The 16,709-nt window shown below is 56.4% G+C and overlaps 2 pseudogenes; one reads left to right on the top strand and one right to left on the bottom strand.

Annotated features, from left to right (window-relative positions):
* Nucleotides 1-4,888, top strand: part of LOC119111811 (protein hu-li tai shao-like) — a 28,155-nt pseudogene extending 23,267 nt beyond the window's left edge.
* A 4,475-nt stretch (nucleotides 4,889-9,363) lies between these two features.
* LOC119111636 (hexosaminidase D-like) lies at nucleotides 9,364-16,253 on the bottom strand (annotated as a pseudogene).
* Nucleotides 16,254-16,709: the final 456 nt, after the last annotated feature.

Here is a 16,709-nt window from a genome sequence, read left to right as displayed (position 1 = left end):
GTGGCTGCGCCCAATTTGTGTTACAGGACCAGTGGCAGCAACTACTCTGTTTCTTGTTTTGCGTGAATCTGATGACAGTCCAGGTTGTTTTGCTGGTCGTCATCATTAGCCCCGAAGCCTTTGCGACGGCAGCGTTCGCCGCCGGCGTGCGGCCGCCGCCCCATGACCGGCGCGCCGCGCCGTGCCCGCTCGGCTGACCCGCGTCCGCCGGCCCTGCCCGCAGCCCGGCCGCCGCGTCCGCCGCGCACCGACCGCGTGTCGGCGGGCCAGGCGCCGCGCGCCGCGCAGGCCCGCGCTGTCACACTCTTGCCAGACGGTAAAGGCGTGCCCGTCGTCCGTCCGTCCGCGTGCCGTGCAGTGCCGCTGCCTGTCGCCTCTGCTGTCCGTGGCTCGGTTGCCGCCCACTAATCGCCCGGCCCTAGGGAGCGGCGCCGCAGAGACGTCCGTCGCTGCTCGTGTGCCGTCCGATCCCGACTGCCGGAGGCGGTCCGACCCCGGCCGCTGGAGGCGGCCTGACGGGCTGCTGGAGACGCCCGCTAGTGTGTCCATCTGTCCGTCCCGCCCTGGAGACGTGCTCTAACCAACAGACTTCGGCCTCGAGGGTGTTTACTAACACGGACCTGCATCTGCGCCGCCGTCTGCAGTGATGTCCGGCGATGGATGCGCTCTTATTCATTCGTTTGCGGTGCCGTTCACATGCTAACTCCACCTTGGCGTGCATGAGTCGTGAACTGACGCGGACGTAGCTAGCTAGCCGACAGCCCGCCGTTGAAGCATGTGTTGACGGTGGGCGGGGCTGGGCTCCGCCGATCCGTGTGGCGCCCGGCGTCCGTCTGACCGCCGGCCGGCCGGTCCCAGAGCCTGTTGCGGAGCCGGCGTCACCGCCGGCGCCACCGCCGGCGTCGCCGCCGGCCGGCCCGCCTGGCTCGGCGCCGTCCAGTCCGCGCAGTCCCGTCTCGCCGACGTCGGTGACGAGCTCGGCGCCCTCCAGCCCGCGCGGTCCCGTGCCCAGCCCGCGCGCCGGCCCCGGGACGGCCCGTGAGTAGCGGCCCGCTGTCGGTGCCGCCACGACAGCGGGTCGCCGGCGGACCAGCGACGTTGGGAGTCCTATGTCGCCGGAGCTGACGGCGTCGGCTCCGGCTGGTGGCTGGTGTCTGACGTCCTGCCGTGTGGTGGCTGTACAGAGGATCCCGCCGTTCATTCTGCTGCTTCGTCCAGGCCTGTCAGACTCGCGGCGTTCAGACTCCTGTCAGACCGCATCGGGGTGTCAGGTGAAGGGGAACCGCTTTGCTGAATATGTCCCGCGGGCGCTCCGGTGTTCGGGTGACATCTCTCTGTCCGCTGCTCTGCTGGTTGCCAGTCCCCGGGGCGTGGTCTTGTACAGCTGGCGTGGTCGACAAAGCTTTTGCCGCAGCGGGGGTTGCCGCCCTTGCGCTGTCCGCCGTATTTGATATAAGCAGGGAAGGCATCGAGCTAGGTTTTCTGCGTTAGAAGTCTATTTGCTGAGAATAACCTACCTTCAACTTGTCAGCAGGTGCTGGTTTACGACGGCATGAGGTGATTTTTAGAAAGTGTTTGAGAAAATTCGACGATCTAGGGCACCTGCTCACCTTCAGGAGTCGGCACGCACCGCGTAACTCCTGTGAACGGGCAGAGGTCCTCACGGACCAGTAAAACACGGACAGCTGCCACTCGGGGGGATGCGCACTGCCCTGAAGCATCGCGGACAGTATTCTCATAATGTATCCCAATGTTGCCTTATCGTCGTTTAGCCAGTACCATCCTGGCAAGATGAAGTGCGGTTATTTTCAGCAGCAGAACTCATGTCTGGCGTCCTGTTGGTATGCCCCGGGAGGTGGGATTTTCGCCGCCGTGGAGAGACGCCGATCGCGGCGGTCGAGTTCGGCAGCGCTGCCTCCGTCCACGTCTGGAGTCGTGTGCCGACGGTCGCCGTATCACAGAGTCTGTCCGCCGCGCAGCTGCAGCAGGCGGCGACCGCGCCCCTCCCGCCGTTTGGATGGGATTCACCTCCACGCAGCGTGTTTCAGTTACCTCTACGCTCATCTGATGCGGGTTTTACAAGAAATCTGAGGCTTTTGGACTCCCACTTGTATTGCGCATGGACTGGTGCCAGAGGTTGCCTTCGTCTCATGCGGTTGGTTGAAGCTTGTTTGGAAGCACCTGGAGACCATCTTCGTCACAATCGGCTTATGCCTCAGGTTCTGACCGGAGGCGCCTAAAAAAATTTGCACATGGTCCTTGCGTTTAGTCCTGGTGGGTTGTGTGCCCATGCTTAGTTGGCGATCACCTTGTTAAAGGCTGATTCCTGAAGCGTGGTCGGAAGGCTTAGATCCAAGAGCTTACTTGCTACCTTATAACGAGCGGTTACTAATCAGCCATGACCAGCTAGCAATTCGGGCGTTTGGTCACGTGGCCGACTCATTTGCTCCAGCTTCCCGCTTGATTTGTATGTATGTGTCCGCTTTACTGAATGCTTCTGACTAACTCAGGGCTTCAGCGTGGAGCCTGCTCCTGGGACAGCGGCACCCTCGGAGTCGGCCGTGTGGCTCCGCTCGTGTGCCGTCAGCTTCAGCAGTCTGTTGATGACGTCATTGGTATGGCATAGCCGTGTAGCACGTGCATAACTTGCGGTCATGGCACCCGATGTGCCTTCGGGTCCAGCGGGTCCGAGCTGACACGGTGTGCCGGCTGCGGGCCGCGTGCCAGCGCCGCCGGCGCCGTGCCAGGCACGTGTGGCGACAGTGCCGTGCCCCGGGGCGGCCGCGGCCGCGCGTCCGTGCAGCGGTGCTCACCTGTGCGCTGCCGTGTCTCTGCACAGGTGATCTGACGGCCAACGGCGACGAGACGGATACCGGCCAGCTCACCCAGACGGACCAGGAGGTAGGCAGCCGCGGCGGACGGGCCGACGGGTCCTCTGGGGGGGGGTGCTCCTCGTGTGGGCGGTACCGGTGGTGTTCGGTCGGCCGGGAAGGGGGTACGGTGTAGGAGAGAGGCTGCGCCAGGAGATCTTGCCAGTTCACGGAACTCTAGGCGTTCAGAGCGGGGTGATGGGTAAGGCTAGAGCAGGACTGGGTACTCTGGCAGAGTTGGATCGGCGAGCAGCCGTCGTGAAACATGCATGAAAGCACACTTCGTGGGCTCCGCAGTGACTCGGTGTGGAGAGCCACCGTCATTTTACAGTCACTCACTTAAGGGCTGCTGCTCTCTTTTCGGTAGCTAATATGTAATTTTATGAGACTCACTTAAGGACTGCTGCTCTCTAGGGGTAGCTAATATGTGTTTTTATGAGACTCGCTTAAGGACTGCTGCTCTCTAGGGGTAGCTAATATGTTATTTTATGAGACTCACTTCAGTACTGCTGCTCTCTAGGGGTAGCTAATATGTTAATTTTATGGGAGTCGCTTAAGGACTGCTGCTGTCTGGGGAGTAGCTAATATGTAATTTTATGAGCGTGCTCTGAAGCATTTCCTGGGACTTAGTAGCCGTAGCCGAGTGTTGGGGTTAACAAGAGCGGCATCAGTTCCCATTACTGTCGCCAAAAGTCGCATCAAAGTGAAGCCAGTGCGCGCTGAACTTTGAAGTTACCGAGCTCAGAACTGATTCTTACGGGGCTCTCGGCATGGAGGTCAGGGAAAGTTTGACTCTCGTCGCGGCGTGTCACGGGTGTCCCGGTGCCACCACTGCAGTGGAATGGGGTGACCGACTGCTGTTCAGATGTAAGGGTCGCCGTGCCCACCTGGTGTGAACCTGCCGTTGTCTGCAGGACGTCTCCACGAGTGAAGCTTCGAAGAAGGACAAAAAGAAGAAGAAGGGCTTAAGGACACCCAGCTTCCTCAAGAAGAAGAAAGACAAGAAGAAGGATAGGAAAGAGGAAGCATCCAAGTAATCGAATGGCAGACATTATTGAGGTGCGTAGTCGCGGTCCCTGCTTTCCTAGTTCTTGTAATGGTGGTTGCGTGCTTCCCTCTGGTATTGCCTCCGTTACTCGCCGAAAGGGCGTTTGTGTGTGTTTTAGGAGAGTTGTATCTCTGTTTTGAGGAGAAGCCTTCACCGTGTCGCTGTTTGACCCCGTCAGTTTCGAGCCGCGCCCTGCCTCCTTTCAGACACTGCCAGCGTGCGTAAGTCAGTCTCTTGGGCGCGCGGCCGTCGCGAGCCGCCGGAGCGGAGCAGCAGCCGCGGGCATGCACCGTGGCTCAGCGAACTTGACACGTCAGTGTGGCGGAGGGTGAGAGCGCGTGGCTGTACTGTTGTGAGCAGCTGCCGCGGCGGGCGCGCCGATGCTTCGTTAGCTAGCACTGGCGGTGCTGCGTGCTGGCAGTGACGCCGCCCCGGGCACGCCGTCCCTGATGGACCGGGCGAGCGCTTCCGTTCACGCTCTATCACGCGCCTCTCAAATTCACCGACTGCTTTGTGGCGCATGTGTTCAGCGGGGGCGGCGGCGCCCCTGAATCGACGACGAATCAGTGATTGTTTTCTCTTGTATCGGCCGTGTTGCCTGGGCTAGTCTGTGTCCTCTGCTTGGTGGTGCTTGGCGCCGGGCCACGCGGTCACCTGTACATAGAGACGGTGGGCCGACGTGGCGCCCCCCGCCCGGGCGCCGCCCCGCCGCCGCGGGCGACGCCGCCCTGTATCCAGCCGGCGGCCCCTGCCGGCTGCTGTCCGGGCCGACCCGACCCGAACGATTGTGCTACCCGGAGATTTGAGTTCGTTTGGAACTTTGGTTGCTATGACGCAGCAGCTATGTAAAAAGTAGGCACTTTATGTTTTAGAACTATTCATGTTTACTCTTGCGCTCTTTTGTACACAGGCAGCCATTTTATCTACGAAGTATCCTGCAGTGTGGAATAAAGTTTGATCTTCTGGTGACGTTCTGCGTGTGGCGGCGCTGGGAGCTCTCCGATTGGACACCGCGGCGTTCGCTGCGCCCGCCGCTCTGTGGTTATCACGGCGGAGGAGACAGCCTATGAGGGAACACCGATGTGAGAGCGTATCCCGTTCGCCGACGCGAAACGAGACTCAGTTCAAGCATGAACTCCGAGCTCGTGCGTGCATGAACGGGATTTCGACATCCGATTTTCTGACTGCAAGCAACAATCTCAAGCCCGAGATACGCTCATTACTCAGTTCTTGCGGTCAAACCAGGAGGAAGCGAACTCTTCTACGCATTTTCGCTGTAACACTTCAATCACTTCCGTCACCGTAACATCTGTGACAGGTGTTATTGTCTGTGCCGAGCAGAGTGCTGTAGAAGGCAGATTTCCTGCGAAATGTTTGCAGCTGGTTTCTGAAACACCGGGAAATTCTTACTTCAGACAATGGACGTTGGATTTGGCAGTGATGGGTGGCTTCTTGGCACAGTATAGACAGACCCATAAGACCGCAGACCAAGTATACACATAGACCAATTTACAAGAACGATCCGGCAAAATCGTGAAATTTATTCCCGTGGGGCATAATGGCTGGGTGGCTAGCGCAACGGAGTCCCACTTGGGGGGTCCAGGTGGCGCGATGGCCCCTGAGCGCTAATGTGGCCAATACAGCCGCTGGTGCTCCGTGGAAAGGACGCGACGACGTGCGCCGCGTTCCCTTCTCAAAGAGACTGAAATGTTTGACCCGCCACTATCGTACCAGCCATATCCAAAATGCCGAGGAACTTGTGGATCGTCAACTGACGCCATGTGTCAAATACCGCCATCTTTTTTCTTCAAACCAGAATGGCACGGAAAAATCAAATGATCTCCTTAAGGCGTATTGACGTGGACTTCCTGATGTTGCCTACAAAGCTGTCGCAACTCCGAGTGCACTGGCTGGATCCAGAGTCACCTGAAGGGACACATGCAGCGCGTGAGGGCGAATCAGACCGTCAGCACTGCAACGAAACGTCACTAGCACGTTTCAAGGATCTTGTGTTAGGCCGTCGTCGTGCAACATGTTTAGCACCAGCATCGCGTTTTTCCTCCCATCACACACGTAACCGGCCTCGGCGCCACAGCAGTCCGGTGCGCTGTCGACGCGCAGCTGGACATCGCAGTCTGTCGGGTCAGATGAACGCAGACGCGGCAGTCGTTTAGCAGACATGGGTCTGATCGCGCAAAATTATCTCAAATACCAGGAGGCTTTGAAATAGAATTTCAGGAAAGACGCGAGATCCTGCAGGGTCTTTCAGCAATACATTAACAGTGCTGGCTTCAAACGAGGCCTTAAAAGTACTAACTATTCAAAAAGCTTTGCTTGTACGCCCCGTTTGCGGGCGCGCAGCCAGCCTCGGCAGGGGGGGGGGGGGCACAGCGTTAGGCCCCCGGATAGGTAAAGGCCCGCCAAAAAATCGCCGGATATGGCCCATGTGTTGGTGGAGGCATGTTGCTGTTGGAATAAGATGTATATATACGCATATGCGTGTGTAATATATATATATATATATATATATATATATATATATATATATATATATCTATATATTATATATATATATATATGTATAGGCATATTGTATATGCTATATATTCTCCTCTCTCTCTCTCCTCTCTCTCGCTCTCTCTCTCTCTCTCTCTCTCTCTCTCATCTCTCTCCTCTCTCTCTCTCTCTCTCTCTCTCTCTCATCTCTCCTCTCTCCTCTCTCTCTCTCTCTCTTCCGTGTGTATATCTATGTATGTATGTTACACATTCCTGTCTTCTATAATTAAAATGGAGCCTAGGCAGTGTCGCGAGATCAATTCTACCTGAAGTTTATGATAAACAAACTAGAAAAATGATGCGTTACATGACTGTCTGAAATAAATCGCCGGCGCTTTTCATTTTGCGATAGTTCAGTTAGCTCTTTTTGAACCGATATAGGACGAAGAGACCGATATAGGACGAAGGACGAAGGACGAAGAAGAGTTTTTATCTGGGCTGTACAGGGATGTCAAGGACCCCGCAAATGTGAATCGAATGCCAAAATGGCTCATCTACTTGTATCAACATGGCAAACCTATATTTGTCTGGATGTGGTCAACATTCAACCAGAATCGCGATTAGTGATAATTATGTAGCGTAGTTTTGAGCAAGGCGCGCTCGAATGTCAGCAACAAAAACCTCGACGCCAGCCGTTGGAGTTTTCGTGGGCCGCACAGCGTCGGCCCCGTGGCTAGCACTACGACGTAGCAAACAGATAGCAGAATTTGAGAGAACTGTCTGAACGCCTTAGGACGCAGAAACCGTACGTGTAGGTAAACTCCTGGCATATATTTCATCTGTACGAGTTTTAGATTGATGGTGATAACAGATTGGCCTGCACAGCACCGCGAAGTGGTGCTGAAATCTGGTGGTGCACCTGGAAGAGTAAAGCTGAAATATCTATTTTTCGTGTTGCTGTGACTGTTAATATGTCCAGAGAACAACCACAAAACTGAAGAAAAATGTTCGCCCGGTGTAATCTTGGATCCGTGCGGCTTTATTTTAAAAGACATTCAGAAACATGTTACGACGGTCGTTGTTGCGCGCACAGTGCCCACCGTGTGGCATTACTAGCAGTGGCCAACGCCGTTCGGTTTTGCGCAAACTAACCGAAGCCATCGTTACCCTGATCCCGAGCTTTACAACGCACTTAGCGTCGTGGCTATATGGCGTCGCCTGCTTCTCACCCTGACGGGAAAGGCGGGCACCGCGCGGAATCGAACCCCGTCCCTGTGGTTTCTCACACGCGCAGCGGTTAACGCAGACGCGTTAACCACTACACTTTTGGCATCCGGCGCGCAGCCTCAAACCGTTTGGTGTTCACCAGCTGATACCGCAAAAGAATAAACGCTCTTGGGCAAACATAAGACTTAAACGTTCTTAGGCAAACTTGGGCGTTTTTTTTAACTCATTTCGACCCACTCCATTCAATACTAATGTGACTCCCTACTCCTTTCTGGTAAAAGGGCCCATTGAGAAGAACGAAATGGGGCACGTTTTGTGTCCGGTCAGGGACTGATGGGGCGTTCTGTTCCAATGTAGGTGTGTCCTCCGGCCGTCATTCTGGCGGCACGGCGGGATCCCCTGGCCGATCCGGGGGCCCCTAAAGGGATGCATCATATCACATTGGTGCGCTCCCTGACGCGGGAAGCCGCGGTTGACCCCGAATTGACCCCGGATCGCCGCACGAACCATTACTGACGCCGCAACATCCCTGATCGCCGCGGTTGGTCCAATAAGTGGTACCTATACTCCAGTTTGGCTTAACGGGCCCATGTTAGAATTGGGTTGGAGGCCCACCCGTTCGGTCTGGGAGGCCTGACTGGCAGAGGACTCTTGTATTGCCTCAATGTGAGCACTCATCATAAGTTCCTCTGTTTCCTTTAATTGTCCGAGGACCTCGACCAACGCAAGAGGCCCCCTGTCATTCGGGTTCCCGTCCCCGCCACTAGGTGGCAGAGCCGCCGCAACAGTTTGTCCGACGATTGGCTAAGAGTCGCTCGTGATTTCCTGTCAGCAGCAGATATTTCATTGAGCGATTTTATCATTAATAGACACGTCCACCGTTATGAGCAGGTCTGGTTAGTTGCGGTTGCCCTCCATAAGCCACAAAGCCCCGCTTGCAGATGTTTGCTGTGGCATTCGTAGCCATAGCTGACACACTAATTTTGGCCTACAAACAAATGCCTACAAGGCAGAGCATGCAACCTAACGTATCACACCACTGCGCGGCAGTGTAAATTTTCGTAGGAGCAAACTGAGCTCAGTTTGGCAGGTAGCACCCCTCACGGTTCCAACCTGCCTTGATATAACCGAGGTCGCGCCGTCAAAACGCTCTGTTAATGAGGCTGTTGCGACGCCACCCTTCAGCGGTCATGGCGGCCCTGAACACAGCCGCCTCTGTTGTGCTCTCAAAGGCGTGTTCTGTTCATTGGGTTGTATGGTCACGCCCGTCCTGAGAAGCCGCGGAGCCCTGGGGGAGGCTCCATTGTAACCCTCCTCTGCAGCCCTCTTGAAGTTCAACATCCCTGTTGGTGTTGGCTGCGGGTGAATTTCCGGGACGATTGTAACGTCAGATTGGCACCGATCAGCATGTTAGGCGGAACTGGTGGGACGCTATTATCAGGCTGGTCGTCTAACCGCTGACATGCCACCTGGCGACGAGCATGGCCGGCACGACCAGCACGATAGGCCAGCACGACCGGCACCACAGGCCAGCACGACGCCTTGCGGATGCGCCATGTAAGCTCTTCTGTCCAGGAGACCCTGCACCATGCCACGCCATATCCATATGACAATAATGGGGCCAACCCCCCAGGCTCCGCCCACGTATGCAAGGCCGAATGGAGTGTATCGTTGGACCCTCCCACAACACGCATGTTGGAAGACTTAAAGTTTCTAGCACTTAACACCTGACACCTGACACTTGTGACACTTGACTTTCCTGACCTGCCAGCTGATGTTGAGCCTCGCCTCAGCAAGGAACTGGGGATGCTGTGCTGCTGCGCTAGGTACGTAATCATCGGTGAGGACAACAACGTCGCACGGAGAGGGCACGGGTAACGATTATGCAAAACTTCAAACTTACGGCGATTTCGGCACCATCATTCTGCTTCTGGCAACCAATCGCCATAGTGGATATGTCATGCGTCGACCAGTAGTTTAATCGCTGTAATCAAAACGACACAAATGCAGATCAATCTGCTACAGTGGCCTTAATCTGCATTTGCCGCATTTGATGGCGGGTCAATATCTAGCCATCTCCGGTTGCGCATGGCACAGCAAGGTAAACTTGGAGGCAATGCTTTGTTGTATGTGGGGAGGATCACACACAACTGGACCCGCGCGGACGATGCATAAGCTTCTACTGATCTTTTGGATCCTTTTACGCTGCTGTCGCCTGTTGGCGATGGGTAATGATTGAGTCGAGTGGGGGTCCCAGTGGTCCTGCCATCTATCGGAGAACAACACGACTACTGCATCTTCCACCGCTCGGACAGGGTAGCTTCGAGACAATATCAGAGCTGAATGTTGAGTTTGTACTTAGCTATGATTTCCTCTTGCCACGTAACGTTCTTATCATTGCGTAGTGGCGTGTTCCATGCTAATGCACGATCGCGGGTCTCGGCAGTCTTATCATCTGGGCATACATTGTGTGATAAAGGACCGTAGAAATAGCCAGTACATGTGTGGTGCGGTGCAGCGGTACGAGGAAAATGTCATTACGCCAAGCCTGACCGACGTCCAAGGCGTCAGTTCAAAACTTGACTATGTCATAAAATTCATTAAACCAGACGCAGTATACGTGCCCTGCACATTCCGAAGCAAATATAGGCTGCAACGCACGCGAAAAACAACTCATTAAAAATCCAGGATGCTGATAACAGTTAGCATGCTTAACAATCCCTCCATCTACCACATTCCCCGACCTAGACAAAGCACCAACCAACGTGTGCAAAAAGTCGGTCGTCAAAACCGAATAAACAATTCAAGATGAGCGCAGTTCCAAACAACCGCATCCCATTAACACACGGTGCGATGAGTGTATCACAGCAGCGTCAGGCGAGGCCTGGCGGCACACAGCTGGGCTCAACGGTGCGCCCGCCAGCCGCCCACAAACTCGTCCATGTAGCTCTGAAAGCGGTCCGGGTACTGCGCCAGCGGCCGGGCGGCGAACTGGCGACGAGCACCAAGCGCCTGCAGCCGCTCGCGCAGACGGTCCAGGTCCTCGAGCAGCGGGAACACGCGATGCTCCAGCCACTCCAGCGCAATGTCGGCCGGGTAGATGGCCGACAGCACGCGGTACAGCGGCGCGAGCAGGCGGGCCGCCACCTGGCGGTGCCGCTCCAGCTTCGGCAGCTCCTCCTGCACCTTCAGCACGCTGGAGAAGGCGTGCCGGCCGTTATAGCGGCCGAGCCAGGACGACTCATGGCCCGTGTCGAGCAGGCGCAAGTACTCCCGCGTCGCCTCCGCCGTCTCGTTGTAGCGGCCCATCAGCTGATAGAGCTGATCGCCGGGGAAGCGACACGCGGCCATCTGCCGGTAGAGGTACGGCATCTGGAGCTGGTCGAGCGGCACGCGCACAGAGCAGCCGAGCGCGCGCTGCGCCGCGGCGGCCGACGCCTCGTCCAGCGCCCCCCGCCGCACCGCCGCCAGGCTGAAGGCCAGAGCCGGCACGGCGGCTGGCAGCAGCTCGGCCAGCGTAGCGAAGTGGTCGTAGCGGCTCCAGCCGGTGAGCACGAGGCCTCGCACGCCGCCGCGCAGCCGCCCGTCTTCCTCAGCCAGCAGCTCACTCCAGTCCAGGTTGTTCTGCACGTGGCGGTCGACGGGCGCCACGAACAGCGATGAGCCGAATGCGCCCTTGTACGCGCCGGCGCCCCACACGTGCGCGTACACGCGCTCGGCGTGCCGCCACACTTGCGGCGCCACGTAGCGACGCACGTCCGGCGTGTACCACCAGAGCATCGGTTCCACCAGCCGGTCCACGCCGTGCGCGTGCAGGCGCGATGTCGCCGCGTTGCGCAGCATGTCCTCCCACATGACGGCCGTGGCGTTGTAGCGCTCGCGCACGTAGCGGGCCGTGCGCGCCACATGGCCCAGGATGAGGTCGTCGCGCAGTCGGCGTCGGCACAGCTCGCACCGCCCCAGCACGAACACCTCGTCGCTGCCGATGTGCACGCGCCGCGCGCCGACATGCACTGCCATTACCTGATCGAGCATCAGCTGTACCAGCGCCATGCTCTCGTTGCGGGATGGGCAGAGCGCCTGCGGCGTGACCGGGTCTTCGCGCAGGTGCTGGAATGGCTCCAACTTCAGCACAAACTCTAGGTGACCGAACGTCTGCACGAGCGGCATGACGGTGAGGTTAAGCGCGCGCGCCGCCGCCAGGATCTCGCCCACCTCGGTCAGGGTGTAGGCGTTGCCGGCGACGACCGGCCGCAGCGGTCCAGAGAACGGGAATTTGTCCTCCCACTCGATGAGAAGGCCGGTGGCGCCGAGCCCGGCCACCAGCTTCATCCACCTGACTCAGGTAAGCCACCTTGGGCGGCGCGCCCTTCAGGTCGAGGTGCACCAGCAGCTCGTGCGGCGGCGGCGAGCGGCGCGGCGGCGCGGCTGTCGTGGCGCTCGCCGACGCCGCGCCGCGGCCGGCTGCCTCAGCTAGCGTTGAATCGTCAGAGCGGCCGCCCTGCCGCCCGCCGGTGAGCGCCGCGTGCGCCTGCAGCAGACGCGTCGCTCCCGACGCCAGCAGGTCGCCGACCGACTCGGCCAGCGCCGCGCCCACGTCCGGCTTGTAGGCCGGGTTGTCCGTGAGCTGAAATGCGCGCAGCGTCGTCTCGTTGACGGAGCGCGCGCGCGAGTAGACGGGCGCATCGGAGGAGCCGGGCCGCGTCGTCGGGCGCTGCTCGACCGGCGACGTGCCGTCTGACCGGCGGCTGCCCTCCCCCGACGCTTCCTGCTGTCCCGGCGGCGGCTCCTGACGCTCGGCAACCAGCGGCGCCTGCTCGGGCCGCCCCGGCCCCGTGCCGCGCTGAGCCTCGGACGGCGGGGCCGACGGCAGCAGTGTCTGTCGCCGCCCTAGCCGGCCGTACATGGCGAAGACCAGCAGCACGCCGCCCAGCGCGACCAGCAGACAGGTGAGCGGCCGGCGGCGCATTTGGCCCAGCTGGCTCATGGCGCCTGCAACACAGCGACGCAGTAACAGTCAGCCGCTGCAGCGGGTATACAACACAGTTCAGAAATGTGCAGCACGACACTGTGCCAGACGGGATAAGCCCACCTGAAAATCCCAAGTGGGGGCCACCTCCAAGTGGGGGCAGCCGTCATCTTGAATGCTAGCCATTTTCTTATTCTGATCTCCATAACAAAGATCGTCCAGATATCTAAGATATTTGATGAGTAAAGAGCTTAACATCTCAGATACCTCTCTACCTAAATATATTTAAATAATAACTCTTACTTTAGTGCAGAGTTCATTTTTGTAGCAATTTCTGGGTCACGGGGTCAGATTCAGGGTAGAATTAGAGATAGAACGAATTAGAGATAGAACGGATCATTTATGTGGATCAAGCGCTCAGAATGCGGTCATGCAGAAGCACCCAGGCATTTTCGTCGTTCAAAAGTCGTTAAGATGACATTTAGTACCTCTGACGTACAATGGAACGACGTCTATAGAGACATTGCATCCAGTATTACCGGCCAGCACACGTCACCTTCCTCCACTCAGCTACATCGTCATCATTATTTACACCTAGCAACCTGCTTATCTTGCTCCATATCCACCTGCTTTCTGGTGTAGCGACTATAGCTGGTGACTTCTCCCTCGCATGAACAGAAGTCTGTGCGCGAAAGGCCCGTGATGTTGCAGCTGTAGCGTGCAATCATGCATGGATTGCTTTCTGCTGTGCAGCTGTCCCTCACTGCATCCCGGAGTGCTTGGAGAACAACCGGCACCGCTGAAAGTGCCGTTGTGATGGTGGAGCCTTAGATGCCCCAACCGAAGTTGGCAATACATCCAACTTCTCTTCTTCGGGAGGATCATGTTGGTCCGATACATCAATACATCATCTTCGGGAGGATCATGTTGGTCCGATCCTGGTCCAGCCGCCCTCACCCACCCTTCACCTCCTCCCAGGCTGCTCTCACCATCCTCACACTTCTTCCCCGGTTGCTCTCCCCCTCCCCTTACCTCTTTCTTGGTCGCTCTCACCCATCCGCTATCCTCACACTTCTTCCCCGGTCGCTCTCTCCTCTTGATGGCCTCTTTCCTGGTCGCCCTCACCCTCTTTCAGCTATTCTCCGGTCGCTCTCGCCTTCCCTTTACCTCTTTCCGGCCGCTCTCACCATCTCCCTCTCGCCTCTTCCTCGGCCGCTCTCATCCTCCCTCACCTTTTCCCCGCAAGGTTGGGAATGAAAGGAACATTCCCCAAAGTGAAGGGAACATTTCATGGTTGTCGGGCGACTTCGGAAAGGTTCGCCAGGCAATGTTCAGGACATCCGTCATCATCGACAGCTAGTGGACACCAGGTGGTCTCTAAACCGGTGATCACTGACAGCTCAGTGGACACCCGGTGAGGTCCCTAACCCGGTCAGGCCTGTAACGGCGCCGCAACACCAGTCCCCGTAGCCTCCGATGGGTAGTGGGGTAAGACGAAGTCGGCTGCTGTTGTCCGCTTGGACCGATGACCGACGCACCACGTGCCCGACCACACACTTTTCTGAACGCGCTTGTGCGCCTCGAAAACACTGGCAGTGCTTTTGGGACGCACCACAGCCATCTCACAGGCGACCTCCATACATGTCAGATTGCATGCTTGTCCGTTGGAATGATCCTCAGCGCTGGAATAACCTCACACTTCATCCCCGCATGATGGACACTCCCGTGAGTGTCCGTACCATGTGCAGGGAGCTAGTGAGGTTATTTGTCACGCGCGATTTATGAGCGCAGGGTTTGGCGCCATTACCAACATCGGAAATGGGAAGGCCTGGACCAACGCCTCAAGGGCATGTTGTCTCATCAGCACCGTGCTGATGCAGATTTATACTTGGGGGGACACCAGTAAACACCAGAAACTTACGGCCTACCCGGAGTCAGCCAGAAAGCTCCCGACCGTAAGTATGTTACCAGGCTTCTTGATGGACAGGCGGTTCACGACAGCAAAATGGAAAAGAGTGTGACAAGGGGCGTGGTACTAGCACTGGCACCATGCAGATTCATCACGCCATTGAGTGTGGCGCTATAACCTCAACACAGCGGTTCTACCCGCCATTACAGAGGTTCTCCTACGGTTACCTGAACATGAGATCACTTCGATTATCCACGGTTTCGCACTCTGACCTGTACGCAGCCGCGTGGATTATATGCGTCTTTCAGCTGATACGCTTTCTACACAAAGGACAGTCTCGATTAACATTTTGAGAAAGAAACGTTAAGGTAGGACTCCAGCAGCCTTTTGGAAACAATAATAACGATATGAACTCGCAAATACTTTGTGTTTCAATTTTTCACTGCTTGTTATATTGCTATAGTAACGCGATTTGCAAGCTTGAATATTACGGCGTGACAGTGTTGTGTGTCACTCATCGTGTTTCGCCCTGTCTATAACAAGCCTCTTAGCCGGTCGCAATCCCACAATCCTGTGCACACAAGTGTCCTTTGGAGTTAAGCGGACCGAAGAGGCGCAGGTCCTCTCCAGCAGAAGGCATGCAGATTCAGCCAAGGCATGGAATATCACGGCATCGATGCTGAGACCGTCACGCCGATCTCCGTCCCGTCAAAAACTTGAGATCGGGCCTACGTTCGCAACCTAAAGAAAGATGTCTCCTTTGGTATACATATGCAGTTAATATTGTTATGGGATATAAGGCAATAACATATGCGACAACTACAAGTGGTAATCTTGCAATGAGTACGAGAAGACAGCAAAAGGCATACGTCTGTCATTAAATGGAGATGATTTTCGCGACTCTTGTTAAACTTTGACATGTGTCCTTCCTTTTGACCTTGACTTTTACCCCGTGCATGACAAATAACTGCAGAAATGGGCTGATGAATCCACGCCCCCGATCAAAGGATCGCATGTAGGAAGCACAAGGATGAGAAGCCGATTTCTAAGTACGTTGAAATAATGTCAATGTTTCGAAAGTTGGGCTCACTGTGTTCCGGTTTTTCCATTCAGGCTCATTCAGTATTCCGATGTGAACGTCACGTTCAGCGGCGCAGCAACCCAGCACTGAAGTACAGCATGAATGCGGACTCGGAGTTGGCCCGCTGTGGTGGTCAGGTAACCGCACACGACACGGACGGTAAAATGGAACACAGATTATGCCCATGACCTGCAATCGGCACAATGCCGTTACTGATGCAAGAGGGGGTAGAGAACCGTAGCCCTCTTCTATGATCTTATGCGGCCCGTAGTGGCCGCGTGTATAGCATCGTTTTTACGACTCGCTCGCAATTCAGTCAAATTTAACGACATCACGAACACGAGCATCATCACGACGGTCCCACACGGGAAGCGACCCGCTACGGTCGTCGTCCGACGCCAGCCACATCAGTTCTTGTCATGTAGCAGATCGACTTCAGCCTCACATGCTAACAGTGAGCCATTTCACTACACATATACGTTTCGAGCTCGCTCACCTGGAAGATCCCTTGCGTTGAATCAATGGCGCGCTGCCACAGGGAGCCGGCGCACTGCAACCACCCCGACAGCCAGGGCCACACTGGCCGCCCGCGCATGCGTGAGCCTCAGCGCGTCGGGACGAGAGGGAGCGCGATAGGGAACGCGTGTGGGCGTCGGCCCGTTTCGAAGGCCGAAAGGCCTGTGTTGGGAGGTACAGCCAGTGTCCTAGAATTCCCGAGTTTAGGTGTAAAGCAACACCCTATGAGGGATAATTTTTCACTCCTTATCCCCATATTTTATGTGAATTTTTCACTCCTGCCTGACTGCCTAATCGCGCATTGACAAACCCATATTTCCCTTTCTGAGGTTTTCAGATGTCATCCGAAACCGAACTCACTTGAAACCACCAAGCATAAACGAGGCTCCACAGAACCTGGACACCTATGGCTATGTCCTGCCTCACCTACATCTGAATCATGTCTGTGTATGAACAGAGCAAGGGCGCCCGGTACCTCCAAGCCCAAGAACCCCAGCGACTCTAGCCGCTTGCACGCATTAAGTCTGGTTTGTTTACAAAATGCATCACAATCGGCAGCTGTGCGCCAAATGCAAGGTTTTCACGCATCCCCT

The sequence above is a fragment of the Pollicipes pollicipes genome, unplaced genomic scaffold (genome assembly GCF_011947565.3).
Source record: "Pollicipes pollicipes isolate AB1234 unplaced genomic scaffold, Ppol_2.1 Scaffold_7261;HRSCAF=8764_pilon_pilon_pilon, whole genome shotgun sequence".
NCBI classification, from domain to species: Eukaryota; Metazoa; Arthropoda; class Thecostraca; order Pollicipedomorpha; family Pollicipedidae; genus Pollicipes; species Pollicipes pollicipes.
This window is presented reverse-complemented; position numbering and strand designations above follow the sequence as displayed.